A 21,490-nucleotide genomic window follows, 5' to 3' on the forward strand; every position below is an offset into this window, starting at 1 on the left:
GCTGCTAAAGACTTGCCTAACTGTGTATATCATATATATAAACTGTATTTTTTGTCTGTTAAATAAATATCAGTTTTCAGATGAATGAAAGATTACATCAGACAGTATAAAAGCAAGACTCTTCAAAGAATAATCTATGACAACGTCCGGAATAGAAAGTTTTGAGCAAGTAAAGTTGATTTTTAAATTGTCAACAAGAAAATTTACAGCTTTCCTGAATTTTTGAAGGGGTATATGCCATTTTTGTCCCACGTTGTTACAACTGGAACATCTCATAGTTGAGAAATTCAATATTCCATCAAAGTGCAAAAGAAGATAAGTAGGTGTCAAGAAATAAAGACAATCAAAGCAACTGTCCACACTGCCAAATTTGTGCTGTGCTCTGTTTAGCACAGACCCATTCTTGGTTGGTCTTATTATGAAAATTATGACTAATAATAACTTAGAATCATAGAAACATGGACTAACTCAGGTGGGCAAGGACCTTGGCATGAGCTTGGGGCTGTTCAGCCTGGAGAAGAGAAGGCTCCGGGGAGATCTTACTGCGGCATTCCAGTACCTCAAGGGGGCCTACAGGAGAGCTGGGGAAGGACTTTTTACTAGGGCACATAGTGATGGGACGAGGGGGAATGGCTATAAACTGGAAGAGGGCAGGTTTAGATTAAACATTAGGAAGAAGTTTTTCACTTTAAGGGTGGTAAGGCAGTGGAACAGGTTGCCCAGAGAGGTTGTTGAGGCCCCATCCCTGGAGGTGTTCAAGGCCAGGCTGGACATGGCCCTGAGCAACCTGGTCTAGTGGGAGGTGTCCCAATGTATGGCAGGGGGGTTGGAACTCGATGATCTTCAAGGTCCTTTCCAACCTAAACCATTCTATGTCTCCAGCCCAGCCTCCAGCAGTGTCAGCTATGGGCTCAGTCCAGGTTGCTCAGGGCTTTATCCAATTGTGTCTTGAAAACCTCCAAGGATAGAGATGGCACAACCTTGCTGACTGGGCAAGTGCTCCAGCCTGACTGACCATCTCAGTGGCCCTCCACTGAACTCCTTCCAGTTTGCTGATGTCTTTCTTGCACTGGAGGACTGAAAACTGGATGCACTATCCTAAACTTTTCCCGGATGCCTCTGTTTCTTTACTTATAAAAGCTGAATGATAATTTTTTTACTTCAGTAACTGTCAGGGTGCTGGGAGACTAAATGGCTCCCTGAGGGCTGGCAGCTGGTAGCAGCATGGGCTTCCCATGAGGGTGTCCTTCCCCTGGCCAGGAAGCAGGGCAGGCCAGTGGACAATCAGGTACAGCCCCAGACAAGAGCATCAGGCTTCTCTGTGGGGATGGGGATGGACAAGGCCAGGCCATTATGGTGGCCCAAGGTTCAGGGCCGGGGCCTGTCTCAGCAGCACCCATGGCCTAGCACATACAGGGCTGCAACCCAGTGGAGCTGCCACTCGGGCGGGGGCTGATGACCAGAGCCACAGTGTACAGCAGCTCCTGTGGGTCAGAACCTCCCAGGGAGGTTGTGGAGTCCCCTTCTCTGGAGATTTTCAAAACCCGCCTGGATACAGTCCTGAGTAATGTGCTCTGGGCAATCCTGCTTTAGCAGGGGAGTTGGACTAGATGATCTCTAGAGGTCCCTTCCAACTCTGAAAATTCTGTGATTCTGTGATTCTCTTAAGTCAGCCCAGGACATTGCCTCTCCATGGTGCTCCCCAGCAGATTCTCCCCTCTGTCACCCAAGGGAAGGGGCCACCCTCAGTTGTGCTGGCCCTCAGCTCCAGCACTCAGACCTCCTGGCAGTGCCAACCAGATATTTCTCTTTAAGGACTCTTAGGTAGGGTTTTATCAAAAGCCCAGTAAATTTCTTGCTTAGAAGAATGGCTCTGAAGTCAAATGTACATAAACTAAGGTATTAATTTCCTTCTGTCTTCCATCACAACTATGAATCCTCAGACAAGAGAGCCAGGGTCCCACGGACAGGTGAAACAGACTTCTACTCAGACCATTTTTCCAACCATATTTCAGCCTTACAAAACCTGAGGCAGACTGCTTTGTTCTAGAAGCCGTACTGCTTACCGCTTGAGAAGTCTGGAGCACACACGATTGCTATTTTGGTTAGTATTCCAGCAGAATGTGAACATTGTACCCTTTGATCATTCTGAAAGTGGATGATCTGTCCATATCAACAATCTACTGTATACCCGCAGTATTCACCACATAAGGATGTCAAATAATAGTTGATGACACTCCAGAGTGCACCTCTTGAATTTTTTTATTTCCAGATAGGGAGATTGTAACACCAGCTAGAGTGATACAATTGTAGAAAAGCAAGTGTAGAAGCAATAACAGACCCTCTAGGTCATTCAACCTGGGAAACACACACCAGTGTCTGGCTTCCATCACTCGTAAGATGTTTGAAGCTGTAACAAAGAGTATGATCACTTTGTTCACGTATAAACACAGTGCGTTGGAGAAAAGCTGTCAGGGCTTATCTCAAGGGAAATCCTGTTTTACCAATCCAGTCACAGTTTTATGGGGATTCCATAAACATGTGACTAATGGAGATGCAGAATACATTATACATTTGGATTTTTAAAAAGGCTTTTGATAAGATTCCGTAACATTGTTAGAGAAACGAAGTTGCCAAGAGATTGCTAATCCATGTTTTTGGACTGAAGCTGGTGAAATTGTAGGAAGTCACACTTTTCAGGAATCAGCAGTGGGGGTCCCTTAGATCCTTAAGGCAGTAATTCTTATAAATAAGCAGAATACTTTTTGGGAAAATAGGACAGAATGAGACAGTGAGTATGCACTCTAAACTTGGGAACGTATATTAATGCTCCAGTAATTTAGAAGGTACTTCCCTGCTTCCTTCCCAGGCATTAGGAATCATCATGACCCTTACAGCTGTGCAGAGTTTATAAGTTAACTGACCACTGCTCCCGCTTGTATATCTTCTCACAGTTGGCTGTTCAGGTTTGGAGACTGTACGTTGGATATACACGTCTGTTTCTCTTCAGGAAATTGCAGTTCAAGTGCTCTCCTATGTCTCTCATCTCTGGTCATAAATGGGCCCTACACTGGACTCCTCCAATTAGGCTGCTAGTATCAACACTCAAGTAATCTGAGGTCCTTACCACTGCATCAGCTAATATCCTCCTCACTGTCTCAGCTTCCCAGAAAAAAAACAATATTATAAAGAAACACATTGATGTCTTGCCCACAAATAAGCCCTTTGAGCAGAAAAATGCTTGTTTCTAGCTATCATGGAGAGGGGTCCCTTATTCCAGAAGTACAGGCTGCCATTCAAGGTTACTCACCTCCTCCCCAGATCTAACATGATTCTTTTGCCATTTCCTTAGTAGACTGCAAGAACAGTTTCTTTATTATTAAACACAAACGTCTCAAAAATCGCCACACATTACAGGCAAACAGCATCCAGCTCAGTAAGTTCCTCTGGGCCCACAAAGATTTGGGTCATTGGTCTATCTGCATTTCTCATAAGCATTTCTCTTCATCTACCAGTTAGCCCTTCACTGCCTGAAGATTTAAACTCCATGCTTCTCACATCTTCAGGTAAATTCTGAGGGAGAATACAATGCCCATTGCATGGCCTGCATGTGTAACTATTAGAAACAAATATGAAATAGTCATACTTAAGTCAACAAAATTAAAAACTCAAATGAAACTGTATTCTTACAATCAGTAAAACATTTAGATGAGAATTCATATTAAGTGCAATACAAAATATGGGTATCATAACAGCTGAGCTATCTCTAGATGTCTCTCAAGTTGACAAGTAATAACATGTTATTCAGAGACACCGATCCATACCCTTCATCCATCCTAACAATGCAAGCACAGATTTCTTTTTTGTTCAGTATCTCATTATACCTATTTTGCTGTAGATAATTTTAGTCCTATAAGTTCTCTGTGATAGTTGTTTACTTTGTGCTTCTTCTCTTCAAAGTGACTGTGGCGCTCCATAAGCACTGCACGTCAGTGATTTTCATATCAAGTAAGTTCAGTTTAAAATTTGATGGGTTTTTCCTTCACTGCTTCCAGATTTGCAAAGCCAAGCCTATCCCCGCACTCTGATAACCAGAGCTGGGGTTTTCCACAGCAGGTGCCATATGGACATACCCACCAAGGGTCCGGGGGCTGTGTTTCAGGGCCATGTTTGCTCCAGCGTGCACTTACATGCCCAGAGTTTCTGACTCCCGGAGTGATCTCCTCAAGAGCCATCTCTGGCTCAGGTGCTTTTTTCTTTTTCTGTATCACTCCTGGCAATAAAGGTGGTGTCACATTTTTATCCATACTGTCTTCGGGTTATGTTCCACTGTCTCCGCATGATGCTAATTTCCATCCCTACAAGGACATTTTCTGCAGAGCAGTTTTCTTTTGGTGTAACTTTGGGGACAAGCAAATGGCAATAGGGTTATGGAGTTGTTATTGAATTGTTACTGCTGGCAATAAAGTGCCAGCAGAGAAAAGCACAGTTTGACTGCCATATTCCAAACTGAGTTACCAGCTCTGACGGCTAAGGAAAAGAAATGAGTACATAACTTTTTGCTGGTAAAGTGATCACATTTGACTCAAAGCCCCTGAAACACTGTGCATTTGGAATGATATGTTACAGCTTTTATAGTTACTAATAAGAGGAGAAACGTGACCTGCTTTAACTTCTTTTGATGCAAACATCTGGATGATATAAGCTAACTGCGTCCAGAAAAATCTTACAAAACCTGAAATTCTGATGCAAAGTTTTGCAATAACCATAGATATCCACAATAATAGCTTGACCTCCCTAATATTTATTGCATGTGCAGTGCACCACTGTGGTAGAATAGTATACATTACAGTCATCTGTTTTTCAGCACTGAAAATTTAAATAATGTTAACCTCTCTTTAGGTTTGATGTAAATTTAACTTGCTTATATAGCAAACTCCAGTCTTTCCCTGGATAAATTCTGCATTCCTCTTCTGTCCTGACCTTTGAAAATCTTCCCCATGACTACCAATCAAAACACTCTATACATCAGAAATTCTTTCAGATCCTGCTGGAAGATTAATCATTCTGTATTCCAAAATATTCAGTTGAGAGTCTTTTAGTTAGTTAATTTCCTCAAATCACATTCAAATACTGTCTGAGTAATAAAAATTGGCAGAAATGATTAGTGGTAGTATCCTACATTCGCCATTGAAAAGGACATGAATACTTCCTCACCAAAGACATTCATTCCCCGAAGTGTATACTTTTTGCTTCCTAAGCTATATCCAGTAAGAGACTCCTATGCCTGGAAGCTAATATATGACATTTAGAGGTCTGATTCCCCTTAGGCAGAATCCGGAACTCTTTGCTGAGTGTCTGGACTTTGGGTATCAGACGCAGAGAATAACGTACCACAGAATGAGACTCAGGGCAGGTACTGTGCTGAGCAGAAACCTGACAAGAGTATTTATGCGCAGAGCGCAGCCATCTAGGTGTCAATAGAAATAAAAAAAACCCCACATTGTTGGGATAACTCTGGACACAGCTTTAAAACTGTTTAAAAACACCTCTGCTCTGGCTCCTTACACAGTCTAGTTTCTTTCCAGGAATACTGAGAATCCAAAGATAAGAGCAGACGGGTTTGAGAAAGGGCTGTCAAGCTCTATCCCCCAACTCTCCCAAAGTACACTGGCAATTAGCACAAGCACATTCCAAACAACTTGCCGAATTCAAGCCTTGCCATACTCGAGAACATGGGATGAAGGTGCATCTGTGTGTTTGCAGAAAGTGTTCATGCTGATCTCAAGTCCCTGATCCTTCATCTGTTGTCTGATGGAAGGTAGAAAGGTAATCAGATAAGAAATAATCAAAAAAGGGGCCTTCAGGGTTTGCTGCTCTAACGTGATGCTCACACTCGCACAGGGGCACACAGTTCCTGTGGTCGCTGTTCCTACAGGTTTAGTTTCTCCTTTCTATTGTATTGGGAACACGTGTCCAAAGGAAGGCTCTGAATTTAAGCAGAGGGAGACAGGTCTTTCACAGCAGGGTCATGTTGGTGCTCATCCCTTAATCTCTGCACTTTCCCCCAGAAAGTTGTCTTATTTTTAATTCCCCTGTATATCAAAGATTCATCATATAATTATGTTTGTACTAGTTCCTCCTTGGAAGGTACCAGCAGGGTTGTTGAAGATGAAAGACACTTTGGAAACGCGTTCGTTCTCATTGTGCTGGTAGGTCTTAGTAGCTTTTCCTGACTTTATGTTTGTGCTCCCACTAATTGGTATCTCTCTTGGGATTCTTCACCACCAGATGGGTGACCATATGGATAGGGACACTTGTTTATAAACCCTGCTATTTACACACGTACAAGGCTACCTAGGGAAAATAAACTTCCCCTAGATTTTATCAGGGAGACAGACATTAAAGTATTGTCATTCCATAGTGGTAGAAATTACGTTTTTCTTGTCCCTTTTCCATAAAAGCTAGAGAAAAAGCTTAGGTTTTGGTTGGGGTTTTTTAGGAGCTTCTTAAAGAAAGTGAGAATTTAAATCAGTAGTAAGGTAAAAAGCTATTAACTTTGCAGCTGCATCACTTTTTCTTATCCAAAGAAAGAGCACATAATGGTAAAACAGGGAAAAAATGTGTCTTGCAACAAGACTGACTCTAATAAAGAATAGTGTGTTTGACTATTGTAGAGTGCACCTGAAACACCACCTGGAAAACCAGCAAATGAAACCTGCATTTTAAGTCCCACCAAGAACAACAGGTCCAGATTTTGATATATTACATTAGTAAATGTTCAGAAAAAGTTTAGTAGCTCTAAGTCAGCAGTTATCTGCATTCATGCCAGAGTAATTGAGATCAGACCGTGGCCTGGAAACTATAGTAAAACTAATAATATTAGAATAATACTTTAGGCTAATGATAAATTTACATTACTTAATTTGCCGTTTACCTAGAGCCGTTTAATCCACCAGAAAAAATTAATTCACTGTTAAAAGACCTTTTATATCCCATTGACTTCAATGGACATTGGATAAACCTTTATGAATTCACAGCAATTTTCAAAAGGAAGTGCAGATAAATAGTAGCTAGTTTTAATATTGGTCAATTGAGACTGTACAAGTAAGGAATACTATGAAACAATTTATACCAAATCATTTTCACATAATTTCTGTAAGTCAGCAAAAGAGTTCTTTCTAACATGAAGTTAATAACTGTATTACTAACACATACAAGGGCCTTACGTTGAAAAGAAATGCAACCGCTTTGCATGCTGTGTAAGACATCAATTCTGTATTGGTACACCAGATGGGTAAAACCTGAAAAACCATCACCCCTTGCAAAAAATCATTTATTCATATTTTTCTGTAAAAATTAAACATAGTCTGATGCCATTGTCAGGCTGAAGGACCCAAACATGGCAAAGTGGTATAAGTAGTGACAGACCAAATTTTATCTATTCCTAGCAGGGCTGTTATGTTCATACCTAAGCATCATTGTCCAACCTCCAAGGCCTCATCTATTTTCTCACAGCATCTGATCTTCCAGGCTGGGAAGCTTACAGGGCCCTCCTGGGAGCCTGTTTGCCTTCATGGATAGAGGGAAGAAAGAGAGGGTATCTGGGTCTCACTGGGACATGAAGTGACCAGGGCCCAAAAGCGAATACAAGAGCCGGGAAACACAACTCAGATTGCTGGGGTTTTTTTTGGTTTTGTTTTGGATTTTGTTTTCTGTCTTCACATACAGCTCAAGAAACTGCTTGGTTCGTGTTTAGCCTCTACAGTCACTTAAAAGATTGGCTATAACAAAGCACAGCTTACTTTTTCAAACTGTTGGTTTCAGCCACACAGCACTGCAGTGAGTTTTCACAAAGCAGCTCACCTTCAAAGCCCGGTGTGCAGGAATGAAAAAAAAATGCCTTATTTCCCTTTTGAAGCCCTGTAAGGGAAATAACAAGTCAGTATGAAATGGGGGAAGTATTCCTCTGCACTGAGATCCTCCACGTCATTTGTCTGAAATTCTGCCTTACTTCTATATCAATTGAGTTAACTCAGCTGAGGTTAACTTTAGGTAGAAGGTTTGCATTGGCACTTCCCTTCCCTATAATCCCCCAGTAACACAGCAAACGTAGCAGAAGGTTGGCTACTTAAATACTGATTTCTCACAACTTAAAAGATCCACACTTTCACTGACACAATAGCACAGAAAGTGTTTTCTAAGGTCAAAGGTTTCTTCCTATTTGCATAATAGCCACATTAGTGTCACTTTCACATAGAATTTACTGCTATGTCTATACAGTACATTAAACAGTGCCAGGGAACATTCCCAGACACGGGTATTCAATTCTGTGTATGCACTGCTAAATCATTCACATGGTCCCTGGTGATGTTTTGGCCCATGCCAAGCAGCAGTACCCCAAACAACGTTGAAAAACCTTTTGCGAGTTAGCACCAACCAGGGGTCACTCCCTGTCACTCTGTTTTGCAAGCTACAAGGCTTCAGTGGTGTGAACACTGGCCACCAGCTTCAGGGGCAGATGACGGTCTTGGTTACTTTTGACTTGTTAGAATAACAGTAGTCTATGAATTTGTTGTATGAAAGTGTACATGCCAAGAAAGAGATGCTTTCAAAAGGGTGAAATTTATAGCCATCATAGGTCATAAAAATCACATTTCCATTGTAGTAGCCAGCAGTGCATGTTATTAAGGCAGTTTATAAAAATAGTGGATACAGACAATTCCAGACAAGATGGATCCAACAGGTACAATGTACTGTGAGGGTGACCGAGCACTGAAACAGTTTGCTCAGTGAGGTTGTGCAGTCTCCATCCCTGGAGATACTCAAAAGCTGTCCAGACAACATCCTGGGCAACTGGCTGGAGGTGGGCCTGCTTGACCTCTGGAAGTTCTTTCCAACCTCAACCATTCTGTGATTCTCTGTTCCTGGATGTGCTTCTATACTGTAGAGTGCCGGAAAGTGGGAAAGAAAATGGTGAACAGGTGAGGTAAGAGAGTTGAACAAAGAAGAAAAAAATATCTTTGCCACCTTTCCCTTGTAGTGATAAAACATCAAACCCCAGTACTGACTAACTCAAGTTGGAATGTCACTTTTTCCTTTAAAGGCAGAATGTATTTCTCACAGAAGGTGATGAATTGTCCAGCTTCTGCACAGTACAGGAAAAGCACAGGGGATAAAAAAGAAAACTTCTTTGTCATGGATTGACAAGCATGTTATTAAGGCCATTTATTCTGCAAATATGCTTCCAGAACAAGTATGCTGTCATCCTGTCATCTGAAAGAACTGCAGAGGGCAACAATTAGGGTCACTAAGTAGACATCTGACCACAAGAAACAGGGCTGAGATCACTGCATTCACTTTTGACCACAGGCTGCAGGATAAAAGGTCCTATATCCCATAATTCATCAGGCTTACCAAGTCAGAAATATGGGCACATCTGTGCTCCTACTTACTGAATATGCTTGAGCGTTAAAGCACAAATAAATCAACTTTTAGGTAAAAACTGCAAGGGAAACATTTCAGATGTCTCTTTAATATTTCACATCTTGAAGAGGGTTATTGCCCTCTTACCTCTCACTTCTCAAAGGGCTGAGAATCATGGAATGGTTTAGGTTGGAAAGGACCTTGAAGATCACCGAGTCCCAACCCCCCTGCCATACATTGGGACACCTCCCACTAGACCAGGTTGCTCAGGGCCCCGTCCAGCCTGTCCTTGAACACCTCCAGGGATGGGGCCTCAACAACCTCTCTGGGCAACCTGTTCCACTGCCTTACCACCCTCATACTGAAAAATTTCTTCCTAATGTTTAATCTAAACCTGCCCTCTTCCAGTTTATAGCCATTCCCACTCGTCCTGTCACTACATGCCCTAGTAAAAAGTCCTTCCCCAGCTCTCCTGTAGGCCCCCTTGAGGGACTGGATTGCCGCAGTAAGATCTCCCTGGAGCCTTCTCTTCTCCAGGCTGAACAGCCCCAACTCTCTCAGCCTCTCCCCATAGGAGAGGTGCTCCAGCCCTTGGATCATCCTCGTGGCTCTCCTCTGGACATGCTCCAGCAGGTCCATGTCTTTCTTAAATTGAGAGTTTGAAAGGCATGTCTGTACCACCTCCTTCTCACATCAACTGCACTACATGTTATTCTCTATAAATAACTTACATTCTAGATTAGATTCATCAAACTTTACTTGATAACTAAGTAGAAAGATTTTGACCCTATTAGTGAAAAATGTATTTCGTCACGTTTAAGAAATCTATATTGATAGGTTTAAGTTGGACGCTGGAGCAATTGGAGGTACTAGGGAGAACAACAGTTCTCACCACTGAAAATGGGCTTCACAGAGGTCACTGCTCGTTAAATGACTGGTGTAAGAGGAATTAGAGCCAAATCAGGGTGGAGAGGGGAGGAAAGGTGTTGCCAAGTAAAACAAAAGTGGAAGGAGTAAATCCAACATGGGGCTCTGCTTAGCTGATTCCTACCACTGAAACACCTCACGCAAAGCAGGTTTCTCCTCCTGTCCTTGAGCTCTCTGTGCATGCCCAGGATTGCCCTGGTTAATCAGATAGGTCCCAACCTTTTGCTTTCTACCTGGGCTGTTACAGGGTAAAACAGTAAGCAAAGTGCCACAGTGCCTTGATGAGCCCATCTGGTCTGTTCAGGGTCACATAATCAGCATACCAACAGCTGTCTGGAAGCTGCAGATTATGTGTATTTTTTCAGTGATACCTGATGGTACTACCAACATTTTCTGTACGTCATATTACTACGTTCCTCACAGGCAGCAGACTACTCTAGATGGGGAAGAGGATTTCTGTCCCTGTCGGTGGCTACGATGATGTTTGAACAGACAGGTGTAGCTTCTTTGAAACCACCATGGCTGAGAAAGACCTTGGACCACAGTCTCACTTTGTGAGTCAGAGTTTCTAACCACTTGTCCTTAAAGCAAAGCAGTGACGCTACCACTGCTTCTCCTTCCTCTTTAAAAAGACAAGAGTAAATCATCATCACAGGAGCTCTTTGAGAGAACAATTGTCGGGATTTATCCTAAAGAGAGGACTTTTGGCTTTATCTTCCGAGTAGCTAGATAAATCTCTCTGGAACGCCTGGAAGACCTTTTTTGAGACTTAGCATTCATGGACGATAGTCAGAATTGAAAATGCATCCACATGCTTAGCAGATTCAACAGACTACGTGGTGAGAGGTCAACCTGAGCTCTGAAATGGTTGAGTTGATCTAATAGCTCATGATAATCAGAGGAGTGGCCTACTTAGAGTTACATAGTCTCATTGCATTGCACATTCATGAGAGACCTTGGACCTCAGTATTCCAAGAGAAAACTGTTCACTCATTCATTTTAGGGCAGTTTTCTTCTATCATAAGGGAAGGAATGATGAGTGAGGAGGGGAAAGAAAACTTTACCTCTGGCTGAGTTAGGCTTTTTCATGGAACCTCACCCTCAGAGTGCACATTCTTAACTTGGTTTCTCTGCCTAAATCCTCCTGTATACCAGATAGAAAGTCAAACCTCTGAGATCTGGATGGAACCCTAGGCATCAGGGAACTCCACTTGTAGGTACTGAAGCCTTATATTGAATTAATTCAACAAGAGTCAATAGGCTACTGCTAAAAAAATCTCAAGGCCCCGTAACCACAGGGCAAACCACAGTCAATAGATCTGAGCTCTGTTGCTCTTCTTTTATGACCCTCCAGCTGAGTTAAAATTTCCTCTTCTTCTTTGCTCAAAGATGGTGAGTAATATGGAGAAAGTGATATATCTTGGCATGTGCAAAACACTTCCAGAATCACCCAAGAAATTGGTATTTTGTTGTACAAGTGTAAACAATTTGCACCATCTTTTTAAAAAATGTCCCTTGTGTACATCTGCAATAAACAAATTGGTGCCTGACCTCATGAAAACTGATATTACAGTGGATAATTTAACACTTTAGTAACTCGGTTATTTACCATTTTTATTCTTGTTATTAATAATGTTTGCACCATTATTAATCCAGGATCTTATTTACTTTTGTGTCATTAGGACTAAGTCAGGCTGGAATTCAATGTTTTTTTTAAATATATTAAATAGTAGTTGTTGCTGTCATGAAGGTAATTCCTAATGGCCAAGCCATAAGAGGTGAGCGTCTTTGCCCTCAAAAGTACATTAATTAATGGAAAAGATTGGAGAGCTGAACAAGACAAAGAAGCAGCAAGCAAAAGTGGAAAAAGGGATTTTGAAAACAACCTATTATTTCAGCATTAGTCATCAATATGTGTAGTTTAGATTTAATCAATAGGGATAATTACAACTCCTTACTGACTTAACTATTCTCATATGGCAATATTACATAAATATTCCTGTATTGGAATGGATTATCATTATTATTCACAGCTATATTATTTTTTATAGTCACATAATGGTCAAAATCCTTTTCATCTGTGTGCGGCATATTGAAATTTTAGTTTTGGTAGAAAGAGATCTGCTCCATCCATTGTAGAACAGTTCAGCTGCTGCTGAATATTCTGATTACTTAACCCTGAAGAAATATTCCTGCTAAAATGCCATTTTCTCTCCTCTCGTCGCAATCTATATTTCAGAATAGCAGGACAAGCACTGGGAGATGTCAAGCATTTATAATTTGGCTTCAGTAAAAGTTACAGACGCTTGATACTTTTCAGGTCATGAACCAACGTCTGCTTCTCTAGCTACTGAAACACTGATACTGTCCACTGTAATGTGAGTTCACTTTCACATCATGGATTTTGCACCCCCCATCCCACATGGGCAAGAGAGAGCTAAACGCAAAGAATAATAGAGATTTATTTCTCATTATTGCATTGAGTATTCTGTGAGGGAGCTAAGTAATAGTAAAACTGTACTTGTAGAACAGATTTTATACGCAAGTCATAAAAATACTTTACAAATAGCATAGGCTTATTCTTTGTGTTCAACTCTCCCAGTGATTCAGATAAACTCTTGTGGTAAGATTTGGTTAGCTTTTACTCCAAGTTCAAGGCTTCAGGTAATCAACAAAGTATTTGTTTATCAACAAAACAGAAGAAAACATTTATAGAAATAATTATTTAGTTTATTTATCCAGTAAAACTAGCCATAAAAATATCAAGTTTGGGATTTATATTTTATACTTACACATAAGTGATCAAATTTCAATAATTATTGACAGATAAATACATACAGGTGTCATCCCACTATTTATATATGGCCATGTAGTTCTGTGCCTAGAGATTAGAATATGTTTGTGAAAGGGTTGCGTGCATTTCAAATATTCACTTCTGGGGTGTATAGTATTTCTGATAAGTATTTTCTAGGCAGAAATGCAGAGCTGTACTGATGTTTCGGCAAGGGTAAGACCTGCTGCACAGATGTTGTCCACCTGATCTATGGTTGCACGATTCTGAAATTTCCCAAATGGGCCGACCATCCAACGAGCGGAGGCTGTGAGTCCTCCTGTGTCCGCAGGGACGCTGAACACATTGCAGTTGCACAGAATTGCCAAAATTTTTCTAATTCCATTTAAACTAAACTTTCAAGCAGAGAAAAGATGTGACTGACAAAATGTTGACATATGGTAGCCATAAACCACTGGGCTCTGCAAAGCAGAGATGTGAAGCAGAAGAAAGGTAAAGGTCTTGCAAGATGTTGCAAATGAAAAATAATTCCATTAAAACTTGAGCATTAAAGAAATCTCACCAGTGGGGTGACAATGACAGTGTACAACTGTCAAGATCTCCACAAGTTCACAGCTCTGTATTTATTGTATTTTTTGAAGGATTTTGATCTCGAGAGATCTTTATCACTTATAAATGAACCAGTCATTAGTAGTCTTTTATGTACCTCCAGAGAGCTATCACAGCTCTCGTTAACTGCTCTGTCTAAACAACTGAAATCTCCTGTTCCAAAGGCATGTATTTTCAAGCCTGAATCTTTACCCGTTACCATGTCTTGTCTTACAGAAGCAGAATAAAGCCTGAATAAATTAGGGTAAACCAAATATCTTTCAGTACTGCCTCAGTTAGTGTTTAGGAGGTGTACAAGATATATTGAACTTAATATTTCAGTCTCCAAGACTTTTTCAAGCAAATGAGGAGAAAGTAAAGGACTGTCACAAAATACTTCTTGTGAACAGACAGGACTGGCTTTTTTTAACAATTGGTTATATCATTCATTTGCTAGCTATGAATGTGATCATTTAGGTCAGAAAATAAACCTGTAATAAGAAAGTTTTTATGCAAAAACAATTCAGACAATTATTGAATCCTATCAAGAAAAGCAGCTGTGTTGCTTGTTCTTTTTTTGCCACAGCTTTCCAGAGAGAAAAAAAAATAAGCCAGAAATGAGTTGTCACCTCATTCACAGCTTCCACCCTGCCCTTTGTACGCCTCTTTGTCTAAGGCTGTGTAAAAACACTGTAGGTACTTAATTAATGAAATAATTTTGCTTCTTTCAGTCTATATCCATACTGAATTAGAGACAAGGTCCATCTTGCTGAGTCCTGTCGGTGACAGTGGCTGGTAGCTGCTGTTTATAGAAAGGTATGAAATCCGACTCAGGATCCAATGGTATTTTCCCTTATCCACCCTACCACCTTCCAGCAAAAAATATAATGGGTTGCTTTGTACTCATCTTTTCGCCCAATTTCTTCCCTTCCTGCTAACTTGAAGGATTTTATGAAGCACTATAACCACACAATCACTGTCCTCTTTTATGGGCACAGACCGCATTTCCCCCCACCCCCCTCTTTTATTACATTTATAGTCTTTGCCTGCCAAGATACTTTTACGGCAGTGGGAATGATCGCCTCACTCTTGATAAAGTCTGGAGTATCCCTTGGTGCTCCATATAACTTGTCACAATATTTTTAACAACAGCTCGTCGCGTATTCCTGAGTGACTGACGCTTACTACCGACTCCCCTGATGTGCTTTCTGACACTGCTCAAAAATATTCTTCTTTACAGCATCTCCCGCACCAGTGCTGTGCACCGGTTCTCTCTGACTTCTGCTCTTGGTTTCTTCACTTGCCTTAACTCCTGGGATGTTGCCTTTGGAGACAATGAAAATTTATACATTTGCTTTTCACGGTAACTACACAAACAATTTGAAGCAAAACATTTCCTTTGCTGCACTGCATTCCTGTTGAGAGTGCTGTGTGTTCTTGTAAGGGGTATATCCCCAGCAATTATTTGGTTTTTTTTAATGTAACTGGAAGCCAGGCATGTTTACCTCTAAGCATTTTGTGGAGAGCAGTTTGCCTTGTTACCAGCTCTTGGCTTTCCACTCAGCTCAGCCTCGCTGCCTGGTCCATCCGCATTTCCAGCTCACAGAAGATTACATACGTACTTTCTGTACTGAAATGTGTGACCTAAAGGGAATAAAAGACCAAGCAATAGTATAGATTCAGTTCTTCTTCAGAGACCAAAATGGGAAAGAATTATTGAAGATACTGTTAAGGCCCCTTGCTGAATCATCAAACTATTTTGCAGTGGTAATTGAGACAGCATATAAATACTGCATAGATATCTCTTCAGGCCCTCTTCATAGAGCAGTTATATTCCATTAAAGTGCTTTTCTTGTACAGGTTAATCTCTCAGAATAAAAGTGGAAAATACAGCAACAAAACAAGATGATATTTTCACTACTCAATAAACCTCTCTTCCCTTGTCTGTAAATAAACGATTCCCAGAGGCATCCCCTCCAGGGCTTCTGAAGACTCAAAAGGGCAAGGAAAGGAATTAAAACATATCGCAGCCTGCTCTGACACATTCAGAGTATTTATTAAAAACAAACAAACAAACAAAACAGCAGGTCAAATGCTGTCCTGCTTTATACTTCACAGAGCCTCACTGATGTACACGGTATGCAAGTTAAATCAGATTTGGACCCAATCTGACTGTAGACTGAATACATGCCTTCTACTCTTGTTGATTGAGATAAAGGTGAAAACAACCTCCCAGTTGACACGAAGCAGAAAAGCAGCTTCTTTGAAAATGAGAATGGCAAATCAGGCTTGATGATCAAGACAAACGCAAAGTGTGAAAGAAGGAGCAGAGCAAGCTGCAATAGCACCTCTTGTAATTTCTTGTATATCCCTCGCTGTCTTTTTTTCTTGTCCTGTGATTCATAATTTTTTTAGTACCAGAACTATAACTACAGCAAATGAACAGCACCTGATATATTTTGGATACTATGATAGTGGAACTACCAGTGATAAAAATACGTTCTTGTTGCAGCTGCACACATAGGAAAGTATTTCAACGTTCAGTGTTGGATTGATTTCACATTGCAAGTTAAAAAAATACCAATGTCTCTCCTAAGGGAAGTGAAGTCCTGCAGTATAATGGCTAGACTCCAGTACCAGGGCACTTAGATAAATGTCATTTATGTAGAATGTCTCTAATTATATACTATCTGCCATTCTGTTTTGACATCTTTGTCCTTCTCTTCCTGTCCCAACTGTTGTATAATGGTATTGCATATTTCACCAGACAATTGTTTCTTGACCAAGCAGTGGTCACATGTTCTTCATGGGCCTCGTATTTCCTCTCAAAAAGGGTGTTTAAAGGAGTTTGTAAAATGCTTTGGGGGATGAAAGGCACTATATAAATCTCAGTTGTTACTATTAAAAGAGCACTGAGTGAGTTGTCTAGAGGCAACTCCAGTACATGGTTTGGCTCTTCATTGATAAGTCATAGAAACGTGCATTACTGGTCTCCTTTACTGTATACGGAACAAGTGTTGGATGATACTTTGTATTTTACCATCTGCTTTCCTGCAATTTCTCAAAGAAAGTAACACAATATATGGCCCACCTGCGGTGAGAACATCTGAAACACCACAGACAGTAAAAAGCCTTTGAGTAAAGTTCTTCCACAGTTTTTGTTGATACACTCTGTAGCCCTTCCTCAGTTTTCAGACAGTGCCTCTAGTTTTCCATGGAAAAGAATTATACTTATATCTCTGTTCTTTTTTTTTATGTACATGAGAATTTGATGAAAATATTTTATCAGAAATGCTCCTTTTTCTTTGTTTTAGGCTTCTGGGTTTTAAAAATTTCACTTAGGTCTGCACAAAGGATCAATCAGCGCATTATTACCTCATTGCTAGCAAGTACAAATTTAGCTCCTGCAAGAGTCCTAACAAAGGACTAATTGTGTATCCTTCACTTATGTAAGTAAATTGTCGGATGTTAGTGGAACTAATTACAAGAGCATTGCTTTCTGCTTTCATCAGGACTTCAAGGCCTGATTGAAGCATGGTCAATATACACCAGTGTCTTCCAATAACATCTTTATTCCAGATGTTGATTTAAAAAGTAGTGCCCTCTTTGAAGAGTGTGAAAGAACTTTATAAGCATTAATTCCTGCGGTGACCTGGAAGGTGGCTACAGCCATCCTACAGGCAGGTCAGCTGAGTCACTCCAAGGATAGGCAGTTCATCCTACACATTGTCAGCGACTGAACCACTTTTTCCATAACCCACACAATTCTTGTCATTAAATTCCACTCGATTCCCTACAAGCACTTTGCGCCTTTGATTTATTCTCCATTCCTTTAGACCCACAAAGCAGCCACTAATTGTACTCTACGTACACATTGGAATGGGACCTTAAGGGATCGGTTTTTAGTAACTCTGATGACACCTTTCTAGTTAGTGCAGTGTAGCAGTATCCTATTTAAGATTGCTTTGTTTAATTATTTAAGAGCAATTATGGTAACTGGATATACTCTAACTGTAATTTATTAACTCATACACTTGAATTATGCAAGTCTCTACATACACTTCACAGAATTACAGAGGAACTAGAATAAGGTAATGGTATCAAAACGCTACAGTATATTCCCTCTGCTGAGAAGTACAGCAGCTCTCTTATCTCTCGCAGCAAAGGGGTTCATAAACTTTTTCAAACTATGCAGTAAGAACATAAGAATCGTTTTATAGCAGCAGCAGTTGTTCATATAGATATTATTAAGAAAATGTGTGCGTTTTATATTTAAGTATATGTATGTATAAGTAAATATTTACGCATACATATGCATTCATAGATACGTCTTCAATGTAATACTACAGTTCGCTTCCCTTTTTTGTGTAAAAAATGGTACTGCATCCATCTGTTCATCCCTCTTTCTCTGCTCCTCTGAATATGCTTCGTCACACTCTGATCCTTGTCTCTTTTTCTACTCTTGTGCTTCCTTGTTGTCGACTGGTGTTGTCTAAGCTAGGTTGCCATGTTAAACGGTTCCTTCTCACTGGAAATACTGCCCATTCCCATGAAACCCTCTTCACCATCATCCTCTGCACACAGTGCCTGTCTGCCTCATGCCTGCCTGCACAGGACAGCTTTTTTCTCTGGAAAATAACAGCTCTGGGAGCAGCACCTTAAGAGTAGTTCTTCCCTGCTCCAATATAGTGTCTGTTCTTGCCACCAGTAGCTAGATTCTTTTCTTGCCATTCGGGCACTTTTGCACATTTCAGAGCTGTCATTTGCAAAAAGAATAGAGACACATGGAGCAGCAGATGAAGAAAAAAAATCTAGACAAAAGCATGTGAGCAACCAGCTCCCTGAAAGCCGTAGCAAGCACTCACAGACTATCTCAGAGTCATAAATTAATTTAGAACTGCTTAGAAAGGAAAACTTTTAGCACTCGAGATTCTTACTTATAGCAGTCTCTTCAACAGTATATTGCTTTAGTTACAGCATGTATCTTTCTTAACCCAAGATGCTTACCGGAATTCTGCTGTGCTCCAGGCAATATGTCATAGACATCATCAATGGGCAGAGCCACTGTAGGTCCTGGAGTCTGGGCTGCAGAATCTCTGCTGTTCAAATATACGGGCACAGGACAGAAGACTGATAACAGCAATTCTACAAAGCTTTTGAGCAAGGAGGAGAAGAGGATTGCAACCAAATACTGCCTTGGAGGCTCAGGTGTTGTAAAGTAAAAAGGGGGAAAATTCATAATGTACCTGGACTGGCTGCTCTTGAAAAAAAAAAAAGTAATTTGCTCTAAACTAAGAGTTTGCCAAAACCTAAAAGTTAGGCAGGCATGCCTGAGAAAGATTATTAGAAGATACAGAATGTTTTCCTGCACGAACAGAATTGTGTAATCACTAACGCACAACTTCCCTCCTACACTTAACCTTTACGTGCTCCCAAAGTAGTGTCAAGATTGTCCTTCCAGCACATGTCTGTAACTGAAAGCTTTTAATATCCTCATTCCACTTCCCTCAAAGCCAAGTTATCAGGAACATAGAAAGATTTAACCACTTATTAAACAGTGCTATCTTGTCAGGCAATATGTTCTTTACCGCAAGGCACTAGTGAATTGAATGTGCAAGAGAGACAAAGTGTCTAACAAAGAAAAAGTTGCTGCCATGACAAGGACTGCTTCTCCTCTCCCAAGGAATTCAACTAGCAAGGAAATCTCCTCATGGAGTAAAAAAATGACAGGAAATAAGGCAAGAGGAAATCACACAAATGAAAACGTAGAAAGAGACTGGTGGACATGAATTTTGTGGCTTTTTTTTTTTTGTAAATGCTGCTTCAATAATAACAAGAAAACTTCGGGCCTCATTGCTTTGATTACCTGGCTAATGGTGAGCCTGTTTCTCCCTTCCTCTTTTTCTGCAAAGTGGTGTTGGAAAAACCAACTCTCGCCATCATGTTTTACACCACCACTGCACAAACATGGCATGCAGCTAGCTGAGTACAGAGAGCAGCTGAGAATCAGGCCTTGTGGCAGGCACTCATATGCTGAAGAACATGAAATAAATATCATTATTTAACTGTGGGTTTTTAACGCTGCAGGAAAGCCATTATTGGGGATTTCTCCAGTGAAAGAAAATGCAATAGTTCTCCATGGCAATACTAGAATCATAGAATCATAGAATGATTTAGATTGGAAGGGACCTTAAAGATCATCGAGTCCCCCCCCCCCTGCCATGGGCAGGGACACCTCCCACTAGATCAGGTTGCTCAAAATCCCTTCCAACCAGGTCCCTCAAATGGATCTTCCTGTTTGAAGATGAAGATATATTCATAATCAGTCCCAAAGTCCAAGAAGTCGTGTCAGGAAAATATCTATTCTAAATCTCCCCTCTTTCAGTTTAAAACCATTACCCCTCATCCTACATCGCTACAATCCCTGATAAAGATTCCCTCCCCATCCTTCCTCTAGGCCCCCTTTAGGTACTGAAAGGCTGCTATGAGGTCTCCCCAGAGCCTTCTCTTCTCCAGGCTGAATAACCTCAACTCTCTCAGCCTGTCTTCATAGGAGAGGCGCTCCAGCCCTCAGATCGTGTTCGTGGCCTCCTCTGGACCCTCTCCAACAGGTCCATGTCTTTCCTGCTCTGAGGGCCCCTGAGCTGGATGCAGTACTCCAGGTGGGGTCTCATGAGAGTGGAGTGGAGGGGCAGAATCACCTCCCTCGCCCTGCTCACCACACTTCTGATGCAGCCCAGGATTTGGTTGGCTTTCTGGGCTGTTAGCACACATTACCAGCACACGTTGAGCTTCTCATCCACCAACATCCCCAAGTCCTTTTTCTCAGGGCTGCTCTCAATCCATTCTCTGCCCAGCCTGTATTTGTGCTTGGGATTGCCGTGACCCACGTGCGGGACCTTGCACTTGGCCTTGTTGAAATTCATGAGTTTTGCACCTCTCCAGCCTGTCCAGGTCCCTCAGAATGGCATCCCTTCCCTCCAGTGTGTTGACTGCACCACACAGCTCGGTGTCTTTGGCAGACTTGCTGAGTTACTTGCTGACTCGATCCCACTGTCCATGTCACCAAGGAAGATATTAACCATTACTGGTCCCAGTACCGACCCCTGATTGACACATCTTCATCGCATAGTAGCAATCCATTCCTAAACATGAAAAACGCTACGTAAAACGTCAAAAATTTGCTACACCAAACAAGAAAGCATGAGCAGAAGAAATTAAAAACTGAGACTGCTTAAATATCAGCATTTTAGTTTGGCCTGTGAATTAGAACCAAACCCCAGCCAGCCCCACAATGCATTTCATAGAATGGTTTAGGTTGGAAAGGACCTTAAGGATCATCTGGTTCCAAGCCCCCTGCCATGGGAAGGGACACCTTCCACTAGACCAGGTTGCTTAAAGCCCTATCCAGCTTGGCCTTAAACACCTCCAGGAAGGAGGCCTCCACAACTTCCCTGGGCAATTTGGTCCAGCGCCTCATCACCTTCAGAGCAAAAAATTGCTTCCTAATACCTAATCTAAATCTACTCTCTTCCAGTTTGAAGCCATTAGCCCTTGTTCCATCACTACATGCCCTTGTAAAAAGTCCCTCTCCAACTTTCTTGTAGGTGCCCTTCAGATACTGGAAGGCTGCTATAAGGTATCCCCAGAATCTTCTCTCCTCCAGGCTGAACAACCCCAACTCTCTCAGCCTGTCCTCGTAGCTCCAGCCCTCTGATCATCTTCGTGGCCCTCCTCTAGACCCAATCCAACAGGTAC

The sequence above is a fragment of the Charadrius vociferus genome, unplaced genomic scaffold, assembly GCF_000708025.1.
Source record: "Charadrius vociferus isolate BGI_N301 unplaced genomic scaffold, ASM70802v2 scaffold360, whole genome shotgun sequence".
In the NCBI taxonomy this organism is placed as follows: Eukaryota; Metazoa; Chordata; class Aves; order Charadriiformes; family Charadriidae; genus Charadrius; species Charadrius vociferus.